Below are 27123 nucleotides of genomic sequence, written 5' to 3' on the forward strand. Positions count from 1 at the left end.
CGGGTGCTGCCTGATCTGCTCTGCTTTTCCAGCACCATTCTCTTCAACTCTGAGCTCCAGTATCTGCAGTCCTCACTTTCTCCGTACTGACCAAGAAAGGCTCGTGTACCAAATGCCTTCTTCAATATTCGATTTACCTGTGACTCCACCTTCAGTGACCTACGAACCTGCACCCCAAGGTCTCTTTTCTCAGCCATAGTCCTGAGGACCCTGCCATTAAGTGTATACGTCCTGCTTTGACTTGCCTTTTCAAAATGCAGTATCTCACATTTATCTAAATTAAACTCCACCTATCACCTCCCATCAGCCCATCTGTTTGAGGTCTGATTATACTCTGAGGTAACATTTATCACTGACAACTACTCCTTCAATTTTAATGTTACCTGCAAACTTACTAACTATACCACCTATGTTCACAGCCAAATCATTTATGTAAATGACAAAAAGCAATGAACCCAGCACAGATCCTTATGGCACACTGCTGGTCACAGACCTCCAGTCGAACCACCACACTCAGTCTCCTACCTTCAAGCTAATTTTGTATCCAAATGGCTAGTTCCTCCAGTATTCCATGTGATCTAACTTTGCTAATCAGTCTACCATGAGGAATCTTGTCCAGGTTTTGTCTTCATTAACCTTCTTTGTTACTTCTTCAAAAAACTCAATCAAGTTACTGAGGCACGTTTTCCCACGCACAAAGCCATGTTGACTATCCCTAATCAGTCCTTGCCTTTTCAAATACACATAGAATCCCCTCTGAAACCCCTCCAATAACTTACCCATCACTGAAGCCTGGCTCATCGGTCTATAGTTCCCTGGCTTTTCCTGACCACCTTCCTTAAATAATGGCACCACATTAGCCACCTTCCATACGTCCGGCACCTTACCCCTGGTTATTGATGATGCCAATATCTCAGCAAGGAGGGCCTGGCAATTCCTTCCCTAGCTTCCCAAAATGTTCTGGGGTACACCTGATCAGGTCCCGGGTTTTAACCGCCTTTATGAATTTTAAGACGTCCAGCATCTCCTCCTTTGTAATATGCCAACTTTTCATGATGCCATTATTTCTCCAAGTTCTCTAGCTCCCATATCCTTCTACATAGTACATATTGATGCAAGATACTCACTTAGTATCTCACCCATCTCCCATAGCTCCAACATAGCCATGCTGTTCTTTAAGGGACCCTATTCTCTCCCTAGTTAGTGTTTTGCCCTTAATGTATTTGTAGATTCTCATGATTTTCTTTAACATGATTTGCCAAAGCTATCTGATGCTCCCTTTTTGTCCTCCTGATTTCTCTCTTGAATAAAATCCTAATGCCCTTATACTCCTCAAGGGATTAATTCGATGCCAGCTACCTATACCTGTCATATACCTCCTTCTTCTTCTTGACCAGAGACTCAACTTCTCTAGTCATCCAGCATTCCTTACACCAACAAGCCTTGCCCTACACACTAATGGGAGCACACTGTCTCTGGACTCTCAGTATCTCATTTTTGAAGGCCTCCCACTTTTCAGCCATCTGCTTTTTTATGCAAATAATCTCCCCCAATCTGTTTTTGAAAGTTGCTGCCTAATATCATCAAAATTGACCCTGCTCCAATTAAGATTTTGAACTTTTAAATCAGGTTTATTCTTTTTCGTCACTATTTTAAATCTAGTGGAATTATGGTTGCTGGTCCCAAAGTACTCCCCCACCGACACCTCAGTCACCTGCCCCCTGCCTTATTTCCCAAGACTAGGTCAAGCCTAGCTCCTTCTCCAGCAAGAGAAAATGAGGACAACAGATGCTGGACAATCAGAGTTGAAAAGTGTGGAGCTGGAAAAGCACAGCAGGTCAGGCAGCATCCGAAGAGCAGGGGAGTCGATGTTTTGGGCATAAGCCCTTCATCAGGATTGAGGAGGGGGGAGGGAGCTGAAAGCTACAAAATGGGGTGGGTGTGGGGGTAATATAGGTGGGAGGGCAGGTGAGGGGTGATTGTAATAGATTGGTGGGGAGGGCGGAGCAGGTAGGCGGGAAGCAAGATGGACAGGTCAAGAGGGCGGTGCCGAGTGTGAAGGTTGGATCTCAGATGAGGTGGGAGGAGGAGAGATTTGGAAACTGGTGGACCTGATGTTGATGCTGCGTGGTTGTAGGGTCCCAAGGCGGAAGATGAGACGTTCTTCCTCCAGTTGTCATTTGGCTTTGGTTTGGTGGTGGAGGAGGCAGCCCAGGACTTCTTGTCCTTAGGGGAGTGGGAGGGGGATTTGAAGTGGTCGGCCAGAGGGTGATGGGTTGTTTGGTGCGTGTGTTGCAGAGATGTTCCCCAAAATGCTCTGCAAATTGGCGTCCTATCTCCCTGATATAGAGGACACCACATTGGGAACAACAGATGTGGTGGATGGACATGCAGAACTTGAAAAAACCTTTCTTGTAAACACAACAAATTCCTTTCTGTCTGGCAGTCCACCAGGCATCAACATCTGAGTGTGCGCACGCACACACACACGCATGCACACTCATACACACACACTCATACACACACACACTCACACTCACACACACGTGTGTGTGCATGTGTGAGTATGAGTGTGTGTGTGTGTGCGTGTGTGCGTATGTGTGCGTGTGTATGTGCATGCGTGTGTATGTGTGCATGTGTGTGCGCACGCGTGTGTGTGGATGAATGTGTGCGTGTGTGCACACTCATACAAACACATGCACACACACTCATATATACACACACACTCATATGCACGCACTCATACACACACATATGCGCACACACTCATACACTCACACGAGACTGCTAGCCACATACGTGTGTGTGTGTATGACTGTGTGTGTGCACGTGTGTATGAGTGTGTGCGTGTGCGTGTGTGTGTATGAGTGTGTGTGCGCATGTGTGTGTGTGTGTGTACGAGTGTGTGCGTGTGTATGTATGAGTGTGTGTGTGCATGTGTGTGTATGTGTGCTTTGTGTGTGCGTGTATATGTGCATGTGTGTATGCGTATGTGGGTATGAGTGTATGTGTATGAGTGTGTGTGTGTGCGCACACTCATACAAACACACACACACATACATACACACATAAGCACACATATACACACACGTGCACACACACACTCATACACACACACGCACACACTCACACACACACACTCATACACCCACACACACGCACACTCACACACACACACTCATACAACCACACACACACTCATACACACACACATTCATACACAGACATGCACACACATTCATACACACACACACTCATACAGAGACACATACATGCACACACACTCATACTCATGTATACATAGATACACACACTCATACACAAACACATTCATACACACACACGCGGACACACACACACACATACATACACACACAAGCACACATACACTTGGCACACTCATACACACACACATGCACATGCACACATGCACACACACTCATACACACATACATTCATACACACACACGCACACATACACAAGCACACATACACACACACACTCATACAGAGACACATACATATACACACACACTCATACTCATGTATACATAGACACACACATACACACACTCATACATACACACGCACACACTCATACACTCACACACAGACACACACACTCATACAGAGACATACACACACACTCATACAGACAGACACACATGCACACACACGCATACACGCGCATACACACACACTCATACATGCACACACAAATACACGTACACACACATGCACACTCATACAGAGACACCTACATACACACACTCATACATACACATACATACACCCACATACACAAGCACACACACACACGCACACGTACACACACACTCATTCATATACACACACTGATACACACACACACGCACATACACCCACACGCACACATACACCCACACGCACACATACACACACACTCATACAGAGACACATACATACACACATATACTCGTACTCATGTATACATAGACACACACGCATACACACACGCTCACACGTACACACGCACACACTCATACACTCATAAACAGACACACACACTCATACAGAGACACATACACATACACTCATACAGACAGACACACATGCACACACACGTATACACGCGCATACACACACACTCATACACGCACACACACACAAATACACGTACACGCACATGCACACACTCATACAGAGACACATACATACACACACATGCACACATATACACACACAAACATACATTCACACACACGCACACACTCATACACACAAGCACACACAAACACACGCGCGTGTGTGCACACACACAGAAAACACACTCATGCAGAGACACATACATACACACACACGCACACATAGATACACATGCACACGTACACAAACACACACTCATACACACACACTCATACAGAGACACATACATACGCACACACTCATGCACACACATGCACACATAGACACACACACATACACATGCACATACACACAGACACACACTCATACAGGGACAAATACATACGCACACTCATACAGAGACAGACGCACACACACATGCATACACACACATACACACACACGCACACATACACACACACACGCACATGTACACACACACATGCATGCGCGCGCGCACACACACACACACATACATGCACACACACACTCTTCAGGCACTGGCATCTGAAGACTACTAGCCACTAGGTAGCCTCATGGCACATCTCGCTATACATGCAGCACATTTCTTCGTTTCAGTGCAGCAACAGCTCAGGGAGCCATGGCAACTCTCAGTGTAAAACTGCAGAAAGGACACTTCTCAGTGACGTGCAGCCAGCTCATGGACTGGACCAAGCAGTACCTCCCAGCTGTGCACTTGCTCTCTCAGCACCCACTCACGTTGACTCTACCTGGATGCTTGCAGCATTTCTGCATTGCCTTACCATTTTCTCTCTCAGCCAGAGATATTGGGCTGACAGCATTTCTGTTTTGCCTTACAATTTAATACAGACACAAAGGAGAAAGTGAGGGCTGCAGATGCTGAAGATCAGAGCTGAAAATGTGTTGCTGGAAAAGCGCAGCAAGTCAGGCAGCATCCAAGGAGCAGGAGAATTGACGTTTTGGGCATTCCTGAAGAAGGGCTCATGCCCGAAACGTCGATTCTCCTGCTCCTTGGATGCTGCCTGACTTGCTGCGCTTTTCCAGCAACACATTTTCAGCAATGCAGACACAAAGCCAGGAAGATTGTCATGGTTGTTAGTAGCCTTCAGTCAAGGCAAGGAGATAGCCTTTGCTAAGGGAGTCTCAACACAAAAAGCCAAGGTGCATCTCCGATACCTATTGATGCAGCCTCAACATAATGAAAATTCTGGGCTATCAAAGTCACAAGAGGAGTGAAGAGCCAAATGTAGGCAGCATACCACCTATTTAACTCTGTCTGCTCTATTTTGTTCTGTGTTTCTCATGGAGAGAGAGATGAAGGCATTAAGACAGATGCAAGTGGATGGTTCAGTTGTTACTTTTGGTGCAAGTGGGTGGCAGTGAGTGAAGGAAGGCAACAGTGAGAGTGATAATGAGTTTTAAGGAGAAGTGGGCAATGTAGCAGAGATAGAGTGAGTGTGAGGAATCAGAATGAAAATGATATTACCTATGCTGGCACAAGGAATGGAGGTTCTTGACTGTCTTTCTTGAGTGCGGTTCATTCCTCCAGATGATGAGACTGCTTTAATCCCATCCATCAGGACATCTGTGTCTCTGCCTGCAAAGTGGGTCACCAAGTTAACCTCCTCTGTCACTAAAGTCAGGAAAAGTACAGGGCTGCTCCAGACTAACACTGTTTGATTGGATACACAATGGTCTTGTAAAGACAGAGCCAGTGCTAGTAATGTTGGTCCATTTCATGATATCCTGGTACTAAAGATTTTAAACTGGGGTTTCCATTTGTCCCATTGCAATTTGTAAATAATTTGGTGTCAGTGGTGTTGCACCAAGCCTTTCGTCCAGTTTGAACAAAATAAGTGAACGCTGGTGTTTGCCGTTGGGACAGAGACCAGGGACTGACTGGTCAGCTGCATGAGGAGCTAGCCTTGACTGGATGGGCTGTATGGCCCTCTTCCATGGCCCAATGGCTCCTTTAAGGCACTGGCACAGACTTTAAATCTTGCAGCTATTTCGGAGCTCCTATCTCAGCTCACTGTGCTTCAGGTGGCAAAGATTGTTCACATAGATATCCAGACGGGAAAATTACAATGAGATCGATCCTAGAAATTCCAATGGGATCAGCATTTGATTCATATGCTGAGGGAAGAACATCTAATTAGACCATATTTAGATTAGATTACCGACAGTGTGGAAACAGGCCCTTCGGCCCAACAAGTCCACATTGACCCTCCATAGAGCAACCCACTCAGTCCCCTACATTTACCCCTAACTAAAGCACATAGTACTACGGGCAATTTAACATGGCCAATTCACCCAACCTGCACATCTTTGGACTGTGGGAGGAAACCAGAGCACTGGGAGGAAACCCACCCAGACACGGGGAGAATGTGCAAACTCCACACAGACAGTTGCCCGAGGCAGGAATTAAACCCAGGTCCCTGACGCTGTGAGGCAGCAGTGCTTATTCTGTCTGACATTGAATTGAGTCATTGCATTCGAATGAAACAGTTTGACAGCTCAACATGAACACGAAATGCTGAGTATTTTTCTTGGTTCTGCAAACAGTCAACAGTGTCTCAGGAGTGAACAATGTCAGCTAAAACCTCTCCAATACTGGCTTCAGGCAGCAAGCTCTTACCTGTGCTGATTGCTTTTCCTTCCCAATATTTGCAATTTCTTGCGGGTTCATCTTTATTGACTCCTAGGCAATGAAAACTCCCACCAGATACTCGCTACCTGCTTTACATTCAGAACATGCACACTGAAGAAATTCAGCAGAAAGGTACCTACTGTTGTTTAATATGGATGAGCAGATGACTTCACTTTGAAACCAAACCAAATCTGGAAATTAATAGTCCATCTCTTAACTTACTGTAAAATGAAACATGGATGTGTTCTTACGTTCCAATTGAAGACTGAGGAGACAATTCAAAACCGAGGAGAGCTTAAGGTTTGATTCTGGAAGTGAACTTTGATTTCAATGATCTGGAGGCTGTTGTAACTCTAAAGAGAAAATGAGAAATCAAAAAATTTGTGAAGTAAGGAATGGGTTCCTGAAACATCAAATCGATCAATGCAGCAAAACCTCAATGCTGCCTCTGGGCTACCTACAGAATAAATTATTTGATCACCAGAAACATTGATTGCCATTTTGATTTCTTGTTTCAGATCAGAGCACTGCAGAAGAAAATGAAGAACTTTAATTTTGTGTATTCTGCTGCACGAAGATCACTGCTGAAATCTCAAAATTTCACTGTTCATGTAAATGATTTTAATGAAGAGACCAAAGGCAGGATTGCGAAATTTATTGATGCCACAAAGTTGGACAGGAAAATGAGTAGAGAAAGGGAGTAGGAGGGGGGTGGAGAGTGGCATGGGGAGGGAGTGGGAGGGAGGGGGAGAATGGGAGGTTGGGAGTGGGAGGGAGGGGAGAGTGACGGGGAGGGAGTGGGAGGGAGATGTGGAGTGGCAGGGAGAGGGAGTGGGAGGGAGTGGGAGGGAGGGAGAGAGTGGCGGGGAGGGAGTGGGAGGGAGAGGGAGGGAGGGAGAGAGTGACGGGAGAGGGAGTGGGAGGGAGGGGAGAGTGGCAGGGAAGGGAGTGGAAGGGAGGGAGAAGGAGGGAGAGGGAGTGTGGAGTGGCGGGGAATGGCGTGGGAGGGAGGGAAAGGGAGGGGGAAAATTGCGGGGGAAGGAGCGCGAGGGAGGGCGAGGGAGTGGGAGGAAGGGAGAGAGTGGAGGGGGAGTGGGAAGGAGGGGGAGAATGACAGGGAGGGAGTGGGAGGGAGAGGGAGAGTGGCAGGGGGAGGGAGTGGGAGGGAGGGGGAGAGTGGCAGGGAAGGAGTGGGAGGGAGGGGGAGAGTGACGGGGGGATTGGGAGGGAGGGGACGAATGACGGGGAGGGAGAGGGAGAGTGGCAAGGGGAGGGAGTGGGAGGGAGGGGGAGACTGGCAGGGAAGGAGTGGGAGGGAGGGGGAGAGTGATGGGGAGGGAGTGGGAGGGAGGGGAAGAATGGCGGGGGAGGGTGTGGGAGGGAGGGGGAGAGTGATGGGGAGGGAGAGGGACAGGGAGGGAGTGGGAGGGAGGTGGAGAGTGGCGGGGAGGGAGGGGGAGGGAGGTGGAGTGTGGCAGGGGAGGGAGGGGGAGTGTGGCGGGGAGGAAGTGGGAGAGTGGGAAGGGGATACTGACTGGAAAAGTACACATGCAAGAGGGAGACAGCAAGCTATAATATCATAAAGAGAACGGAGAAATTCTCTCTTGGTTGCTCGGGATCAATTTTGGCAAAATTCAGAGTTTTTGAAATGGTCACCATCAGCAGAGCAGCCCCTGAACACCTCTCCCCAAACTGTTCTCACAGTGAACCCCAACTCTCACAACTCCCCTCAAAGTGAACGTTCATTGAATTTGCAACTTGCCCTTCAGATGGATCTCCCCTGAAAGTTATATCCAGGTGGCTCAGGTCTGAAATGCAGATGTCATTTCCTCCCTCTGAGATTAATAAACATTTCATTTCTCTCATCCTTCCCACAACTGCTGTAACCTGATGTAGTCTGAAGACCGATAACCTTAACACTCTTTAGCTGGCTCTAAATATTAAAATTTGATGTTGCCATCCAATCTTACTCAGAATAAACAAATCTTAAATTGTCTGCACCCCTGAAGATCAGACATTGTAGTAAGTATGTACTTTATCTCCGATTGTTAACTCTGTACAACCTTGTGATAGGGTGTTACATTATGTATAGATCCAAAACTAGAACTTGTGGTTTCAGAGCAGAAGATGATTTCTATATTGAGGGCAGCATAGTAAACAGGCATTGTAGTCATTGATATCCTACTGCCATCCACAATGTCAGGCAGTAATGAAGACAAAGGATGTTTCCACTGGCACTGGTTACAAGTTTGAGTTAAAGATTCATAAGATTTCACAGGAGGAAGAAACTCTTTGTGGAGCATAGCATGGGCTAGAGTCAATACCTTTCAAGTGTGCATTAGACAATATTATTTTGTGGATTAAAACATGTGCACATGTGTAGACATATGTAAGACTCCTAACTGTAATATGAATGCATTTCGCAAATTATCAATGACATTTTGATCATTCTTAAAATTGTTTTAGTCTAGATTAAATGCCAGGAACTTCCCTGTTATAGTCCACTTTGTTATACATGACCAAACCTCTGTGTAGTCAGCTTCCACTGCTGGTTCTCATAATTATGTTTCCTTCTTTACATCAAATAAAGGAAGCTTGTCAAACAGTACCAGATGAATCAGCCTCTGCTCTTCCTTTCTAATGACAATTGAAAGTTACTAAAGAACCACATCTTTTATTTTAACTCCTACTCAGCTAATAATATGTTTCCCTGTCTGATTACAAAGTACAAGGTAACATTTTCAAGTACAGCTTAATTATTTTATAGCTTGTAATAATAGTACACACTGTTTACTTTTTCGTTGCTATACTCCATTTGGGCAAACCCCAGTACCATGTAAATAATGGCATTGTGGATAACTTTCGCATGCATAATCCAATATTGTCTGCGATTCATTATTTAGTCAGGAAGTAAAAAGTAAGTGTGGGTCTACTTCTTGCCCTCCTCTTAATGATTTCAATGTTTTTGCGCTTGCTGTGAACATGATGGGTCTGGCCATCTGCACCATGTCCTGAACATTGGGGGAGAGCAAGTGTTTCTTTTGATCATTCTGGAGGTTTTAAAACAGGACTTCCCCTTACTAACACATGCAACGGAGCAAGGATACTCGGAGTTACTGTAGTGGAAAGGTTGTCACTTGGCTTCAGCCTAAGATGCTCAGAAACTTGACTGAGATTTTGCAGATAGAGAGCGTGAGAGAGAGAGAGAGAGAGAGAAGGAGCACAAGAACTAAATTGCCTTCATCAAAAGATTCTTTGAAGCTTTGGTGGAAGCTGTCCCATATGTTAAGGGATTATCCTTCATTTTGAGTGTTTGTCAGGTGTCTCTTGTGCCATGTCATTTGCTCCTTAGTTCTAGCCTCTGTTGGAAACTAGAACCTGGGAGTCTCTTCAGTGATGTGTGTGTGACTGCAGTTCCTTGAGTTGGTTAGTAAAGAGGTCTCAATGATATGAACCATAGTGATCAGCCACGATCCATCTTCGGCAAGTGTTTCATCCAGTTCATCCTGATACATCCCAATCTCCTGATCCCATGGTTGAACTGCCTCGTAGAGTCATAGAGTCATAGAGATGTACAGCACGGAAACAGACGCTTTGGTCCAACTCATCCATGTGAACCAGATATCCTAAATTAATCTAATCCCATTTGCCAGCATTTGGCCCATATCTATCTAAACCCTTCCTATACATATACTCATCCCGATGTCTTTTAAATGTTGTAATTGTACCCACCTCCACTACTTCCTCTGGTAGCTCACTCCATACACACACCACCTTTTGTGAGAAAAGTTGCCCCTCAGGTCCCGTCTGAATCATTTCCCTCTCCCCTTCAACCTATGTTTCTAGTTCTGGGCTCCTCCCACCCCATGGAAAAGACCCAGCCTATTCAGCCTCTCCCTGTACCTCAAACCCTCCAATCCTGTAAATACTTTCTGAATACTTTCAAGCATCACAGGATCCTTTCAATAGAAGGGAGACCGGAATTGCACGTACTGTTACAAAAGTGGCCTAACCAATATCTCGTGCAGCCGTAACATGAAGTCACAATTCAAAGAACCATACAGCACGGAAAGAGACCCTTCGGTCCAGCCAGTCCATGCTGACTATGTTCCCAAACTAAACTTGTCACACCTGCCTGCCCTTGGCCCATACATCTTCAAAGCTTTCCTATTCATGAATTTATCCAAATATTTCTTCGACATTGTAACTGTACCTGCATCCATCACTTTCTCTGGCAGTTAAGTTCACACACAAACCACCCTCTGCATAAAAAAGAAATTGTCCCACATGTCCTTTTTAAGACTTTCTCCTCTCACCTTAAAAATACGTCCCCTACTTTTGAACTCTTCCACCCTTGGGGAAAGACCCTTATCATTCATCTTATACGTACCCCTCATGATTTTATAAACCTCAATAAGGTCACCCCACAACCTCCTATGCCCCAGTGAAAAAGGTCCCAGCCTTTCCAGTCTATTTTAACATTTCAAACCCTCCGATCTCGCCAACATCCTAGTAAATCTTTTCTGAACCCTCTCCACTTAATAATACCTTTCCTATAACAGGGCGACTAGAACTGCACACAGTGTTCCAGAAGAGGCCTCACCAACAACCTGTACAACCTCAACACAACGTCCCAAATCTTCCACTCGATGGTCTGAGCAATGAAGACAAGCGTGCTAAATGCCGCCTTAACCACCTTGTCTTTCTGTGACACAGACTTCAAAGAGTTACGTACCTGAACCCCCGAGGCCTCTCTGTCCTACAACACTACACAGGGCTTACTATTAATTGTAAGTCCTGCCCTTGTTTGTTTTACCAAAATGCAATACCTCATATTTATCCAAATTAAACTCAATCCACTCCTTAGTCCGTTGACCTAATTGATCAAGATCTCTTTGCAATCTTAGATAACCTTCTTCACTGCTCACTATACCATCAATTTTAGTGTCATCTGCAAACTCAATAAACATTCCCACCAATATTCTCATCCAAATCATATATATAAATAACAAACAAAAAAGGACCCAGAACCGATCCCTATGGAACACCACTGGTCACAGGCCTCCAGTCCAAAAAAAAACAGCTCTCCACCAACACCCTCTGTCTCCTGACAAAAAGCCAATGTTGTATCCAGTTGGCAAGCTCAACCTGAACCTCCTGCAATCAAACTTTACTAATTAGTCTATTATGCAGAACCTTGTCAAAGGCTTTATTAAAGTCCAAATAAACAACATCTACCACCCTGCGCTCAACAATCGTTTTGGTTACTTCATTAAAATATTTGTTTGAGAGACATGATTTTCCATGCACAAAACCATGCTGACTATCCATAATCAATCCATTCCCCTCCAAAAGCATGTAAACCCTATCTTTCAGTATCACCTCCAACAATTTACCCACCACCAATGTCAGACTCACGGGTCTATGTTTTATGTCATAGGAATTGTCTACACTGGAGTTAATATTTGCAGTGAAATTGGAAAGGAACAAAAGGCTCTATTAGATCCAATGATTTACCTGAGTGTTACTATTGATACAAGGAGCCTGATTGTCTGCTCAACAACCTGTCAATTGTCACTTGGGGATGCCAAATAATTTCCCGTAGCTCACTTGTTTAATGATAATGAAGCCCAAGGCCCAGTATTAGGTACACCTCAGGCCTACCGAGAAGTGCAAGGCTATTCCCTCAGTAACTTGATTGGGAGAGTTTTCAACACAATAATGGCTTACCATGTATGCCAGACATCTTGCTGATAAAAGATCCCAAGGAATGTGATTCAAAGACAGCGGCAGTAATTCAAAACCGGTTCTACTGACCAAAGGAAATGGCATTAACTTGTAAATTTATCAAAATGCCATTGTTATGCTGGTGAAAAAAATATTCTGAACATATATTAAAGGGCCTAAAGATCCACAAGGGTCTGCCTGCTCTGCTGAGAAATTGGACATTGAACAGAAATAATGGCTAGGAATGTTTGAGGTGGAAGAGGCCCTGTTTCCATGGTTGCATTCAAGCAGTGACTGCCCCAGTTCAGTGTACGTCACAACCTGGGAGCTGCTGGTGGCAGTCAATTCAGTGGTCAGGCCCCAGGAGCTGCCAAGCCAATCACCACTACTATGGAGGCCCCTGGATGGGCTGCACCTGGAGGAAGGTGCTCTCTCATGGTAATGTGAGTGAAGTCTGGAGACTGCTGGGGTCAGTCACACAGAATCTGGCAAAGATTGCGGGGGGTGGGGGTTGGTAATGACAGACTGCTATGATGCTGCAGGGGCAACCATGGCTGCTAGGGGATCACCTCTGTAGGTCAAAGATCATTCAAGCAGAAAGGCTCTTCTGTTCACAAAGCTTGCAAGGAGGCCACCAAAGTTGATGTGGTAGCATCCCCATGTGATGGAGAGCACCCCCCACCATACGCCCCTCCTCCCTACATTCACCACCACCAGGTGGATCAGTGGTTAGCACTGCTGCCTCACAGCACCAAGGTCCCAGGTTCGATTCCAGCCTCGGGTGACTGTCTGTGTGGAGTTTGCACATTCTCCCCATGTCTGCGTGGGTTTCCTCCGGGTGCTCTGGTTTCCTCTCACAATCCAAAGATGTGCAGGTTAGGTGAATTGGCCATGCTAATATTAGCATTAGGAGGGAAATGGTTCTGGGAGGGTTACTCTTCGGAGGGTCGGTGTGGATTGGTTGGGCCGAAGGGCCTGTTTCCACATTGTAAGGAACCTAAAAAAGAAAATATCTAAAAAAAACAGTACTAGTGGCAAAATGTCAGCAATAAAGTGAATCATCCCCACTTTATTGGGAAAGAGGCCTAATTCAATTGTAGGGTGATGGTCTGTTACTACTGAAGTGGCATCCATTTGAGACAGTGTCAGGTGTGCCACTCAACATTTCCCATTGCCAATTATGCTTCCACCCTATCTCCCTGCCCTATCCCCAAAGTCCCTGTAAGATTTGGACACATGTCTAAACATGTTCACAAGATCTCCTTTAAATTGTTGTTGAAGGAAGGATATTCGACCCAAAAAAGCCAGTGGATGTTTGTAAATTTAAAACTTGCAACACAATGTAAGTTCTGCAATTTTGTCAAAAACAAACACTCACTTTATTTAAATGTCCACCAGTGTGGGATTTATATTGGTTTGCACTGATTTTCAAGTGAAAAAAACATGTAAAGATTAGAATAGACATAATAAATAACCAATAATTTCAGCATTTGTTTTACAAAAGTCATTCCTAATATTTCTATCATTCTTAGAACAATGTGTAATGTTATTAATTTATAATTAATGTTAATTACTCATTCAGTGAGTGTGAGTATGACTTGAAAATTGTCTTAAATCCAGTAAAATGCTGGATGCCCTTTGGTCCAACTCAGGAACTTTATCCTTGAACAATAGGTGCAATAAGCTTCAGGGTGTGAATCATTGCTGAGTGACAGACTATTAGATGGAACTATGAGAGCACTACAGGGGACATTTTCTCAAAGGAAGTGCAGCCTAAGCAGATGGAACTGGCTCTTCAGATCTGAAAAGAGCTGAGACATCAGTTAGTCAGCTGGACACCTTTGCTGACAGGAACTAGGACTCATTCAGACTAATGACTTTTTGACAACAAGAGACAGATAACCACAATTCCTGCGCACATCAGGTTGTTACTGCAATGTTAGGAAAATATATTATGAAAGTGTGATACAACAATAAGGATCTGATCAATAACAATGCCTTGTCACCCAAGGCAAATGACAGTAAATCCATTGCTCATCATAATGTTAGTGTCATGTTGCCAAAATATATTCTAAACATGCTTTGAGTTTAATAACAATTTGGCTTAAAATATGCATGACTTATTGCAGGGGACAATTTTAAAAAAATGAAAAATGAATGCATTGTAATTCTGTGAGGGTAAATTACTTGCTTAATCATTTTTTCCCCCCATTTACATAGAGATGCAACTTCAGCCAATTCACCTCCTGTCCTCTCCATCCCTACCCACCTCTTACAACCTTTCTCTGTATTTTCAGGACGTTGGTGCAGGAATTCCTCAATGACTCAGAGCATCAATGATTTTCCCTTCATCTAGCTTAACGTTACGGGGTATAGATACTGTAGGAAGAATCAAAAAAGGGACAAGAGAGGAAGGGAAAGTGGCATTTTTTGATAAGGGATAACATTACAGCTGTATTTAGGAAGGATATTTCTGGGAATACATCTAGGGGAGCTATTTGGGTGGAGCTGAGAAATAAGACAAGATGATTCACTTTATTGGGATTGTACTAAAGACCCCAAATAGTCAGAGGGAAATTGAGAAACAAATTTGTAAGGAAAGTCATGGTAAGAGATTTTAACTTTCCAAACATGGACTGGGACTGCCATAGTGTTAAGGGTTTGGATGAAGAGGAATTTGTTAGGTGTGTACAAGAAAACTTTCTGATTCAGTATGTGGATGTACCTATTGGAGATGGTGCAAAACTTGACCTACTCTTGGAAAATAAGGCAGGGCAGGTGACTGAGGTGTCAGTGGGGATGCACTTTGGGGCCAGTGACCATAATTCTATTAGTTTTAAAATAGTGATGGAAAAGGATAGACTGGATCTAAAAGTTACATTTTTAAATTGGAGAAAGGCTAATTTTGATAGTATTAGGCAAGAACTTTCAAAAAGTGATTGGGGGTGGATGTTTGCAATTAAAGGGACGGCTGGAAAATGGGAAGCCTTCAGAAATGAGATAACGAGAATCCAGAGACAATATATTCCTATTAGGGTGATGGGCAAGACTGGTAGGTGTGGGGAATACTGGGATGACTAGAGAAATTGAGGTTTCAGTAAAGAATAAGAAAGAAGCATATGTCAGGTATAGACAGCAGAAATCGAGTGATTCCCTAGAAAAGTATAAGGACAGTAGGAGTGTACTTAACAGGGAAATTGGGCTGGCAAAAAGGGGACATGAAATAGTTTTGGCAAATAGGGTTAAGGAGAATCCGAAGGATTTTTACAAATACATTAAGGACAAAGGGGAGAGAATAGGGCCTTTTAAAGATGAGGACCCAGCGCCGATCCTTGTGGCACTTCACTGGTTACAGGCCTCCAGTCTGAAAAACAACACCCCACCACTACTCTCTGTCTTCTACCTTTGAGCCAGTTCTGTATCCAGATGGCTAGTTCTCCCTGTATTCCACGAAATCTAAACTTGCTAATCAGTCTCCCATGGGGAACCTTGTCAAACACCTTACTGAAGTCCACATAGATCACATCTACTGCTCTGCCCTCATCAATCCTCTTTATTACTTCTTCAAAAAATTCAATCAAGTTTGTGAGACATGATTTCCCACACACAAAACTATGTTGACTATCCTGAATCAGTCCTTGCCTTCCCATATAGATGTACATCCTGTCCCTCAGGATTCCCTCCAACAATTTGCCCACCACTGAGATCAGGCAGACTGGTCTATAGTTCCCTGGTTTGTCCTTACCACCCTTCTTAAACAGTGGCACCACATTAGCCAACCTCCAGTCTTCCGGCACCTCACCAGGGACTATCGATGATACAAATATCTCAGCAAGAGGCCCAGAAATCACTTCTCTAGCTTCCCACAGAGTTCTTGGGTACACCTAATCAGGTCCTGGAGATTTATCCACCTTTACCCATTTCAAGACATCCAGCACTTCCTCCTTTGCAATCTGGACATTTTGCAAGATGTCACCATCTATTTCCCTACAGTCTATATCTTCCATATCCTTTTCCACAGTAAATACTGATGCAAAATATTCATTTAGTATCTCCTCCATTTTCTGAGGGTCCATGCAAAGGCTGCCTTGCTGATCTTTGAGGGGCCTTATTTTCTCCCTAGTTACCCTTTTGTCCTTAATATATTTGTAAAAACTCTTTGGATTCTCCTTAATTCTATTTGCCAAAGTTATTTCTTGTCCCCTTTTTGTCCTCCTGATTTCCCTCTTAAGTATACCCTTACTTCTTTTATACTCTCTTAAGGATTCACTCGAGCTATCCTGTCTATACCTTACATATGCTTCCTTCTTTTTCTTAACTAAACCCTCAATTTCTTTACTCATCCAGCATTCCCTATACCTACCAGCCTTCCCTTTCACCCTGACAGGAATATACTTTCTCTGGATTCTTGTTATCTCATTTCTGAAGGCTTCCCATTTTCCAGCCGTCCCTTTACCTGCGAACACCTGCCCCAATCAGCTTTCAAAAATTCTTGCCTAATAACATCAAAATTGACCTTTCTCCAATTTAGAACTTCAACTTTTAGATCTGGTCTATCCTTTTCCATCACTATTTTAAATCTAATAGAATTATAGTCGCTGGCCCCAAAGTGCTCCCCCACTACACCTCAGTCACCTGCCTTGCCTTATTTCCCAAGAGTAGGTCAAGTTTTGCACCTTCTCTAGTAGGTACATCCATATACTGAATCAGAAAATTGTCTTGAACACACTTAACAAATTCCAGTTTTTTGAAGAAGAAACAAAAAGGATTGATGAAGGTAGGGCAGTGGACATTACCTATATGGACTTCACTAAGGTCCCTCTTGGTAGCTTGGTTAGCAGGGTTAGATCTCATTGAATTCAGGGAAAACTAGTTATTTGGATACAGAACTAGCTCAAAGGCAGAAGACAGAGGGTAGTGGTGGAGGGTTGCATTTTCAGACTCAAGATGTGTGACCAGTGGTGTGCCTCAGGTATTGTGCTGGGTCCACTGTGTTTTGTCATTTATATAAATGATTTGAATATGAGCATATGAGGTATAGTTAGTAAGTTTGCAGATGGCATCACAATTGGAGGTATATTGGACAATGAAGAAGGTTACCTCAGAGTACAACAAGATCTTGATCAGATGGGCCAATGGGCCGAGAAGTGGCAGATGGAGTTAAATTTAGATGAACATGAGGTGCTGCATTTTGGAAAGGCAAATTAGGGCAGGACTTACACACTTAATAGAGTCATAGATTCATAGAGATGTACAGCATGGAAATAGATCCTTCGGTCTAACCTGTCCATGCCGACCAGATATCCCAACCCTAGTCAACCCAACCCAATCTAGTCCCACCTGCCAGCACCCGACCCATATCCCTCCAAACCCTTCCTATTCATATATCCTGGGCAGTGTTGTTCAATAAGTAGACTTTCAAGTGGAGGTTCATAGTTCCTTGAAAGTGGAGTTGGAGGTAGATAAAAAAGTGAAGAAGGCATTTAGTATGCTTGCCGTTATTGATCAGTGCAATGAGTATAGGAGTTGGGAGGTCATGTTGCAGCTGTACAGAACATTGGTTAGGCCACTGTTGGAATACTGCTTGCAATTCTGGTCTTCCTGCTATGGGAACGAAGTTGTGAAACTTGAAAGGGTTCAGAAAAGATTTCAAGGATGTTGCCAAGGTTGGTGGGTTTGAGCTATCGGGAGAGGCTGAATTGGCTGGGGCTGTCTTCCCTAGAGTGTCAAACCCTGAGGGAGTGACCTCATAGAGGTTTATAAAATCATGAGGGACAAGGCTAGGGTAAATAGACAAGGTCTTTTCCCAAGGTAGAGGAGTCGAAAACTAGAGGGCACAGGTTTAAGGTGAGAGGGGGAAAATCTAAAAGGGATCCAAGGGAGAACTTTTTCACATAGAGGGCAGTGTGTGTATGGAATGAGTTGCCAGAGGAGGTGGTGGAGATTGGTACAATTATAACATTTAAAATGCATCTGGATGGGTAGATGGTTAGGAAGAGGGATATGGGCCAAATGCTGGCAAATGGAACTAGATCAGTTTAGGATATCTGGTCAGCATGGACAAGTTGGACTGAAGGGTCTGTTTCTGTGCTGTACATCTCTGACTCCATGACTTTAAAGGAATGAAGTGAGGAATTTGCTTATTATTGCAAATTTCTATTTTCAGATAATGAAGCAGTCTATATATAAAAGCAAGATGATCAGGACACTATCCAGGCTTGGACTGAAAATGTTAAGGAATATTCATGCCGTACAAATGCCAAGAAATGGTGTTGATCTGCCATAGATAATCTAACCATCTTCCTTTGGCTTTTAGTAATATAACTGTCAGTGAATTTGCTAACTACTAAAATTCTGAGAGCCATCATTATTAAGATTTTAAAACAAATACTGCAGATATAAGCGCAGGTCAGAGGCTGGAATATTGCATTGAGAAACTCAAGTTTTGACTTCTCAAAGTATACCTAACATCTAGAAGACACAGATCAGGAGTGTGATGAAATGCTCCCCACCTGCCTGGTTGAATGCTGCTCTGAATGATACATCCCCTGAACTGTAAAAATTTCACTCCAAAATAGCGAAGAAGATGGCTTTGAGATCATGGGCGTTTTGATCATTATTTTAAAATTCCGTAGATTCTTGAGAGGTACCTTTGAAGTGAAAAGAGTCAAATGTAATCCCACTATTTAAGAGGGAAGGCAGAGGGAGAGTGAAAGCCTAACTAGCATTAGTCTGACATCAGCACAAAGAATAATGTCAGAATTTATTGTAAAACATGTAATACCTGAACATTCTGAAAACAGTGATATAATTAGTCTGGGTCTATTAAAATGTGATTTCTTTTGAGGATATTCATTGGAGTACTGATAAAGGAGAACCAGTGAATATGTTCCGTTTGGATTTTTGGAAGGCTTGTACAAGTGCTACACAGCAACTTAGGAAATAAAACAGTTTGAAAGCAGTGTAGGAATAAACAGACCATTCTCTAATGGCATGCTCATAACTAATGGAATGTGGTCAGGCCCAATGTCAGATCCAAACCTGTTCACAATCTATAGGAATAATTTGAATATGGGGACTAATTGTAATATTTTCAAATTTGCTGATGGACAAAATTGAATGGAAATGTAAGTTGTTAGGAGGATCCAGAATGCTTCAAGACGACTGGGGCTGCACGGTGGCACAGCGGTTAGCACTGCTGCCTCACAGCACCAGGAACCTGGGTTCGATTCTAGCCTCAGGCGACTATCTATGTGGAGTTTGCACATCCCACATGTCTGCATGTGTTTCCTCCCACAATCCAAAGGTGTGCAAATTAGATGAATTGACCATGCTACATCAGGGGTAAATGTAGAGTAATAGGGTCTGGGTAGGTAACCCTTCCAAGGGTCAGTGTGGACTTGTTGGGCCAAATGGCCTGTTTCCACACTGTAGGGATTCTATGGAGACTTGGTCAGGTTACATGAATGAGCTAAAACATGGCAGATGGAACATAACCTGATGTTCATCCTTTCAGAAGGTTAAAACAGAAAGGCAGAATATTTCTGAAGTGACAAGAGGTAGGGGAGAGTGGATGGTCCAAACGTACCTGGGAGTTCTTTGTTCATGGGTCACAATAAATTAGCATACAGGTGCTGCAAACAATTAGGAAGCAAAGTGAGATTGGAGCAGTAGAGTAAAGATGCACTGGTGAGTTGTACAGATTCTGGTGAGGATTGTTATGGACAGATTTTACCTTGTTACTTAAGAAGGAACATACTTGCTGTAGAGGGAATGCAATGGAGATTGACCAGATTAATCCCTGGAATGATGGGGTTGTTTAATAAGAATAGACTGAGGAGTCTAGATTTGCAATCTCTTGAATTTTGAAGCATGAGGGGTGACCTCATTGAAGATGACAGAACTTTTACACAGTGTGCCAGGATGAATGTGGATAGAATGTTTTCTCTGGAAGATGAGTCAATGGAACGTAATCTCAAGACCAGCGTTTGGCAATTTTAGAGGAAAGTGAGAAGGAATTTCTTCATCCAGAGGGATTGAGTCTTTGGAATTCTTTATTCAGAGGGTTGTGGAAATTCAATCAGTGAGGATGTTCAAGGTAGAAATCAATACAACACATGAGTGGGTTTGAGAGACCAATGATCTAATCCTGCTCCTATTTGTTATGTTTACGTTAATTGACTCTGGCTAGGAGGTCCCCGAGAGGTAAAATAGAGAAGTAGTTGCAACAACAGTACTGTTGCATCTGAGTGTACTGTATCACCACCACCCCCATCTCCCATTTGCCAGCTGGCTTCTGGGAATGGGTGTATCAGGGCACTGTAAAATTCCACCCACAGACTGCCTAGTAGGTCATCTTTATGGAATTGAGCATGACTTAGGGAATGAGCAGAAGCAGGATATGGAAGATAGAGACAGTAGGGAAATAGATGGTGACATCTTGCAAAGTGTCCAGATTACAGAGGAGGGAGTGCTGGATGTCTTGAAATGGATAAAGGTGGTGTACCCGAGAACTCTGTGGGAAGCTAGGGAAGTGATTGCTAGGCCTCTTGCTGAGATATTTGTATCATCGATAGTCCCTGGTGAGGTGCCATAAGACTGGAGGTTGGTTAACATAGTGCACTGTTTAAGAAAGGTGGTAAGGACAAGCCAGGGAACTATAGACCAGTGAGCCTGACCTCAGTGGTGGGCAAGTTGTTGGAGGGAATCCTGAGGGACAGCATGCACATCTATTTGAAAAGGCAAGGACTGATTCAGGGTAGTCAACATGGCTTTGTGCATGGGAAATCATGCCTCACAAAGGATCTATGTGGACTTCAGTAAGGTGTTCGACAAGGTTCCCCATGGGAGACTGATTAGCAAGATTAGATCTGATGGAATACAGGGAGAACTAGCCATTTGGATACAGAACTGGCTAAAAGGTAGAAGACAGAGGGTGGTGGTGGGTTGTTTTTCAGACTGGAGGCCTGTGACCAGTGGAGTGAAACAAGGATCGGTGCTAGGTCCTCTACTTTTTGTCATTTACATAAATGATTTGGATGCAAGCATAAGAGGTACAGTTAGTAAGTTTGCAGATGACACCAACATTGGAGGTGTAGTGGACAGCGAAGAGGGTGTTGAAAGGGTTCAGAAAAGAGTTACAAGGATGTTGCCAGGGTTGGAGGATTTGAGCTACAAGGAGAGGCTGAACAGGCTGGGGCTGTTTTCCCTGGAGCGTTGGAGGCTGAGCGGTGACCTTACAGAGGTTTACAAAATTATGAAGGGCATGGATAGGATAAATAGGCAAAGTCTTTTCCCTGGGGTCGTGGAGTCCGGAACTAGAGGGCTTTAGGGTGAGAGGGGAAAGATATAAAAGAGACTTCAGGGGCAAGTTTTTCACGCAGAGGGTGGTACGTGTATGGAACAGGTGGGACTAGATTGGGTTGGGATATCTGGTCGGCATGGACGGGTTGGACAAAGGCTCTGCTTCCATGCTGTACATCTCTATGACTCTAAGTGAGGAGGAGGATGAAAATGGGGAGAAAGAAAAGAGTGAGGAAGAGGAAGCAGGAAAAGGGAAGCTGCAACATAGCTTCTTTCTGCCATAAAGAACTAAAATGCCACTTGATTCAAGCTTATTTCCCCATTCCTCAGCAGCACGTACCACATTCTTTCCTTTCCCATTGGCTCTGACCACTACAACATCTGCTTGGCCACAAAGCAAACTTAAATGTCTCAACAATGTAAACATTTAGCATTAGGGCAGCACAGTGGCACAGTGGTTCGTACTGCTGCCTCACAGCGGCAGGGACCCAGATTCAATTCCTGCCTCAGGTGACTGTCTGTGTGGAGTTTACACATTCTCGCCGTGTCTGCATGGGTTTCCTCCCGGTGCTCCAGTTTCCTCCCACAGTCCAAAAATGTGCAGGTTAGGTGAATTGGCTATGCTAAATTGCCCATAGTGTTAGGTGAAGGGGTAAATGTAGGAGAATGGGTCTGGGTGGTTTGATCTTCAGAGGGTCGGTGTGGACTTGTTGGGCCAGAGGGCCTGTTTCCACACTATAAGCAATCTAATTACTTGAACATTAGAATCAAAGGCAAGTAAATTCCCTGGAGCTGATGGGTAGCATCGCAATATTTTAAAAGAAGATGCCATGGAGCTGTTGAATACAGGGGAAGTAATCTTCCAAGAAACTTTATATTTGGGAGAAACTGCACAGATTGGAAAATTACCCAGAAACACTCTTAGTCAAAAAGGTAGGGAGATAAAACCTGGTAACTACAGGCCAGTTAGCTTTAACACCTGTTGTTGAGAAAATGCTAGAGTCTATTGTAAAGGATGCAGTTGCAGTGCATTTAGAAACCTATAATACCGTGAAGCAGAATGAGCGCAGCTTAATGAAGGGCAAATAAACCTAACAAATTTATTTGAAAAGTTAACAAGTGGCATAGATAACATCAAATCAACAGATGTTACATTTTTCAATTTGACGAAGGTATTTGATAAGGTACCACACATTTGTCTATTTAATAAGAGCCCATGGTGTTGGGAGTAGGCAGGCAGGAGGCTGGAAGAACACAACAAACCAGGCAGTATCAGGAAGTGGAGAAGTTTTGAGGTTATTTGAAATCAGAGAGCTCAATGTTGAGTCTTTCAGGCTGTAGGCTGCCCAGGCGGGAGATGAGGTGTTGTTCCTCCAATTTGCACTCTGGTTCATTTTGACAATGCAGGAGACCAAGGACTGTCATTTTGGAAAAGGAATGGTTGGGAGAATTGAAATGGGTGGTGACTGGGAGGTCTGGTTGGCCTCTGTGGACCCAGCGGCAATGCTCAGCGAACCGTTCCCTAAGTTTACATTTGGACTCCCCGATGTAGAGAAGACCACATCAGGAGCACCTGATACATTAAACTAGGTTGGAAGAGAGGCAGGTGACCTCTGTCTCACCTGGAAGGATTGTTTGGTTCTCTGGACGGAGGTGAGGGGCTTGGTATACCGGCAGGTTTTGTATCTTTTCTGGTTGCAGGGGCAGGTACCTGGGGTTTTGGCGGGGGGAGTCGGTGGGGACAGTGGTGCAAACCAAGGACTTTGAATGGAATGGTTTGGGTGGGGAGTGGAATATGTTCTTGGTGGTGAGGTCTAGTTGGAGTTGGCAGAAATGTTTGAGGAAGATGGCTCACTACAAACCTACAGACTCCCATAATTACCTGGACTCCACCTCCTCCCACCCGGTATCCTCCATTCCATTCTCCCAATTCCTCCGCCTCTGCTGCATCTGCTCAGATGAGGAGACATTCCGCACGTGAACATCCCAGACGTCCACCTATTTTGAACAATGCGGTTTTCCTCCCTCTGCCACCCAGACAGCCCTCCGCTGCACCACCTCCATTCCCCGTTCCACCACTCTAAACTTCCCAACACAATAAAGACAGAGTCCCCCTTGTCTTCACCTACCACCTCACCAGTCTCCACATCTAACGCATCACCCTTAAACACTTCCGCCTCCAGCTCGGGGGACTCAGCATTGAGTTCTCCAATTTCAAATAACCTCCCTCCCCTGACTCCCTTCCCAGTCCCTCCCCCTCCCTGCCACTGCTCTGTTCCACCAACCAGACTCATTCCTCCTATTGACCAACCAGGTCATAACCGCTATCTGTCTTCACCTATCCCCATTTCACCACCCTGCCCTCACCTCCCCCTTTTTCTGCAGCTCCCCCCACACCCAGCCCTAGTCCTGAAGAAGGGTGACACATGAAACGTCAACTTCTCTACCTATTGATACTAGCTTGTTTGCTGTGTTCTTTCAGCCTCCTGCCTGTTTATTTGGATTTCAGCACTGCAGTATTTTTGTTTCTAACTATGGTGTTGGAAGTAATATATTAATATTGATAAAGGATTAGCCAACTAACATAAGACAGAGAGTTGAGGAAAAGGAGGCATTTACAAAATGGCAATCTCTCACTAGTACACTGCCATGGGGACCAGTGCTGGTGCCACAACAACTTACAATACACATTGATGACTTGGATTATGGCAGTGAATGTATTAATGTTGAAAAATGTGGTGCTGGAAAAACACAGCAGGCCAGGCAGCATCCGAGGAGACGGAGAATCGACGTTTCGGGCATAAGCCCTTCTTCAGGAATGAGGCTGGTGTGCCAAACGGGCTGAGATAAAAGGTAGGGAGGAGGGAATTTGGGGAAGGGGCACTGGGAAAACGATAGGTGGAAGTAGGTGAGGGTGAGGGTGATAGGCCGGAGAGGGGGTGGGGGGCGGAGAGGTCGGGAAGGAGATTGCAGGTCAAGAGGGCGGTGCTGAAACTGAGGGTTAGGACTGAGGTGTCTAGGAAGGGGAGGGAGGAGTCTGAGTTGGTCCATCTTCCGCAGCTACACTGGCACCACCCCCCATCTTTTCCTCCGCTACATCAATGATTGTATTGGCGCTACCTCGTGCTCCCACAAGGAGGTTGAACAGTTCATCCACTTTACTAACACCTTCCACCCCGACCTCAAATTTACCTGGACCATCTCAGACTCCTCCCTCAGACTCCACACCAGCCTCATTCCTGAAGCAGGGCTTATGCCCGACACGTCGATTCTCTGTTCCTCGGATGCTGCCTGGCTGCTGTGTTTTTCCACCAGCACATTTTTCAACTCTGGTCTCCAGCATCTGCAGTCCTCACTTTCTCCTAGTAAGCCAATGATTATTAGTTCAGCCATGATCTCATTGATGAGTGGAGTAGCCTTAATGGGCAGAATACTCTCATCTGCTTCTACATCTTATGATCTTAGTGAAAAAACATTGACATTTTTTAAAATCCTGAAAAGTAATTAAATTCTCAAGAAATGAAACTGTACATCTGTCAAAGGAGGTTTTCATTGCTATGAGGTGGGTTTATAGTCTTTGAAACTCCATACAATGTCAAAAGTTTACTCCCTCGCCCCGCCTCCCCACCCCACCCACCGAGTGCACCAACCTTAACTCTTTTTCTAACATATTTTGTGGAAATTTTGTGGGCCAACGCTGCTTTCACACCTTGCATAGGTTCTGGAGGTAGGTTTGCTCACTGAGCTGGAAGGTTCATTTTCAGCTCAGCGAGCAAACCTACATCCAGAACCTCAACCTGAGCTACAAATCTTCTCAAAACTCGTTAACCTTACATTGGTCTTAAAATTGAATCTCTCAGTCAGTTACAGATGTCACAAAATTTCTAACAGAGCAGGACACTTCAAACAGCAACTTCCTGATTTCTAGACTTAACTACACGTGTGCATTCCAGACCTGGCTCTCTCGTTTACTCCATTAAAAAAAAAGAATGCTGTTAGCCACACCCTAGTTTCTGTGCAATATCTGGGTCCATTTGTTTTTCATGTTGGTTTTTGGGGTGAGTGCTGGCCAGGAAACTGGCAGAAAATGCCTCCTCTTCTTTGATTGTACCCTGAGGTATTATATTCTCCTGTGAAAGCAGATGGAAAAAAAGATTAGGGTGTTACTTCACAATAAATTCTATACTCAAATCTTTGGACTAGATTTTGAACAAAATGAAAGACAACAAAAGGGATATTATATTCTTTTAGATTATAAAATTTAAAAAAAGACAATATAAGTTGATCTTGGAAATAACAACTATGTTAATCTGTGTCAGTCACATTATTCATTGTGCTGTTTTCTGTTAGAAAGAGGGAGGGATGGAGGGAACATTTGTTTTAACATAAGGTCTTGACAATATATTGGACAGATCAAGGAATGAAACCCCAATCAAAAAAGACAACTTTGAAAATGTTGGAAATTTATATGCACTCAGTCAAGATACAGTGGCTCAGTGGTGAGCACTGCTACCTTACAGCATCAGGGACCTGAGTTCAATTCCAACCTCGGCCAACTGTGTGGACTTTGCACATTTGCACATTCTCCCTGTGTCTGCATGGATTTCCTCCAGGTGCTCCAGTTTCCTTCCACAATCCAAAAATGTGCAGGTTAGGTGAGTTGGCCATGCTAAGTTTCCCATAGTGCTCAGGGATGTGTGGGTTAGGTGCATTAGTCAGTGGTGAGTGGTCCATGTAGAGTAGTAGGGGAATGGGTTTGGGTGGATTACTCTTCAGAGGGTCAGTGTGGCCTTTTTGGGCCAAATGGCCTGTTTCCACACTGTAGGGATTCTATGATTCTTTTCTGGTAAAATAAGTAGCTTAATGTGGAATAAATAAGAAAACAAAAAAGAAAAGTTGCATAGCCCCACTGCCCTGAATGAGTAATTGTATAATTAATTCAGACTAATGAAACTGGGAAATACCAAATTTATTGATATTGTAAATGGTCATCTGCTTTGTTGGAGACAGTCTGTTTCAGCATTTGGCTAATTATAATAACAGAAATTATATTAGTAACATTTCTAATTGTTTTGGGGAAAATTATTAGGTCTCACATCAAACATGTGCCTCCTTGCTGTTACTGTGAAGAACATTAGGGGAGAAATTTGTTTTAAACATTTGTAAAAAATGAATGTGTATTGGATCAGTTGCTCCATTCTTTGTATCATCTTACATTCAGTCTGAATTCAGTCAAAATGGCAATCAATATCAGGTGCTGTGTACAGCAACTGGCGGATTCCATGTCGCCAAATCTG

The sequence above is a fragment of the Hemiscyllium ocellatum genome, chromosome 1 (assembly GCF_020745735.1).
Source record: "Hemiscyllium ocellatum isolate sHemOce1 chromosome 1, sHemOce1.pat.X.cur, whole genome shotgun sequence".
Taxonomy (NCBI): Eukaryota; Metazoa; Chordata; class Chondrichthyes; order Orectolobiformes; family Hemiscylliidae; genus Hemiscyllium; species Hemiscyllium ocellatum.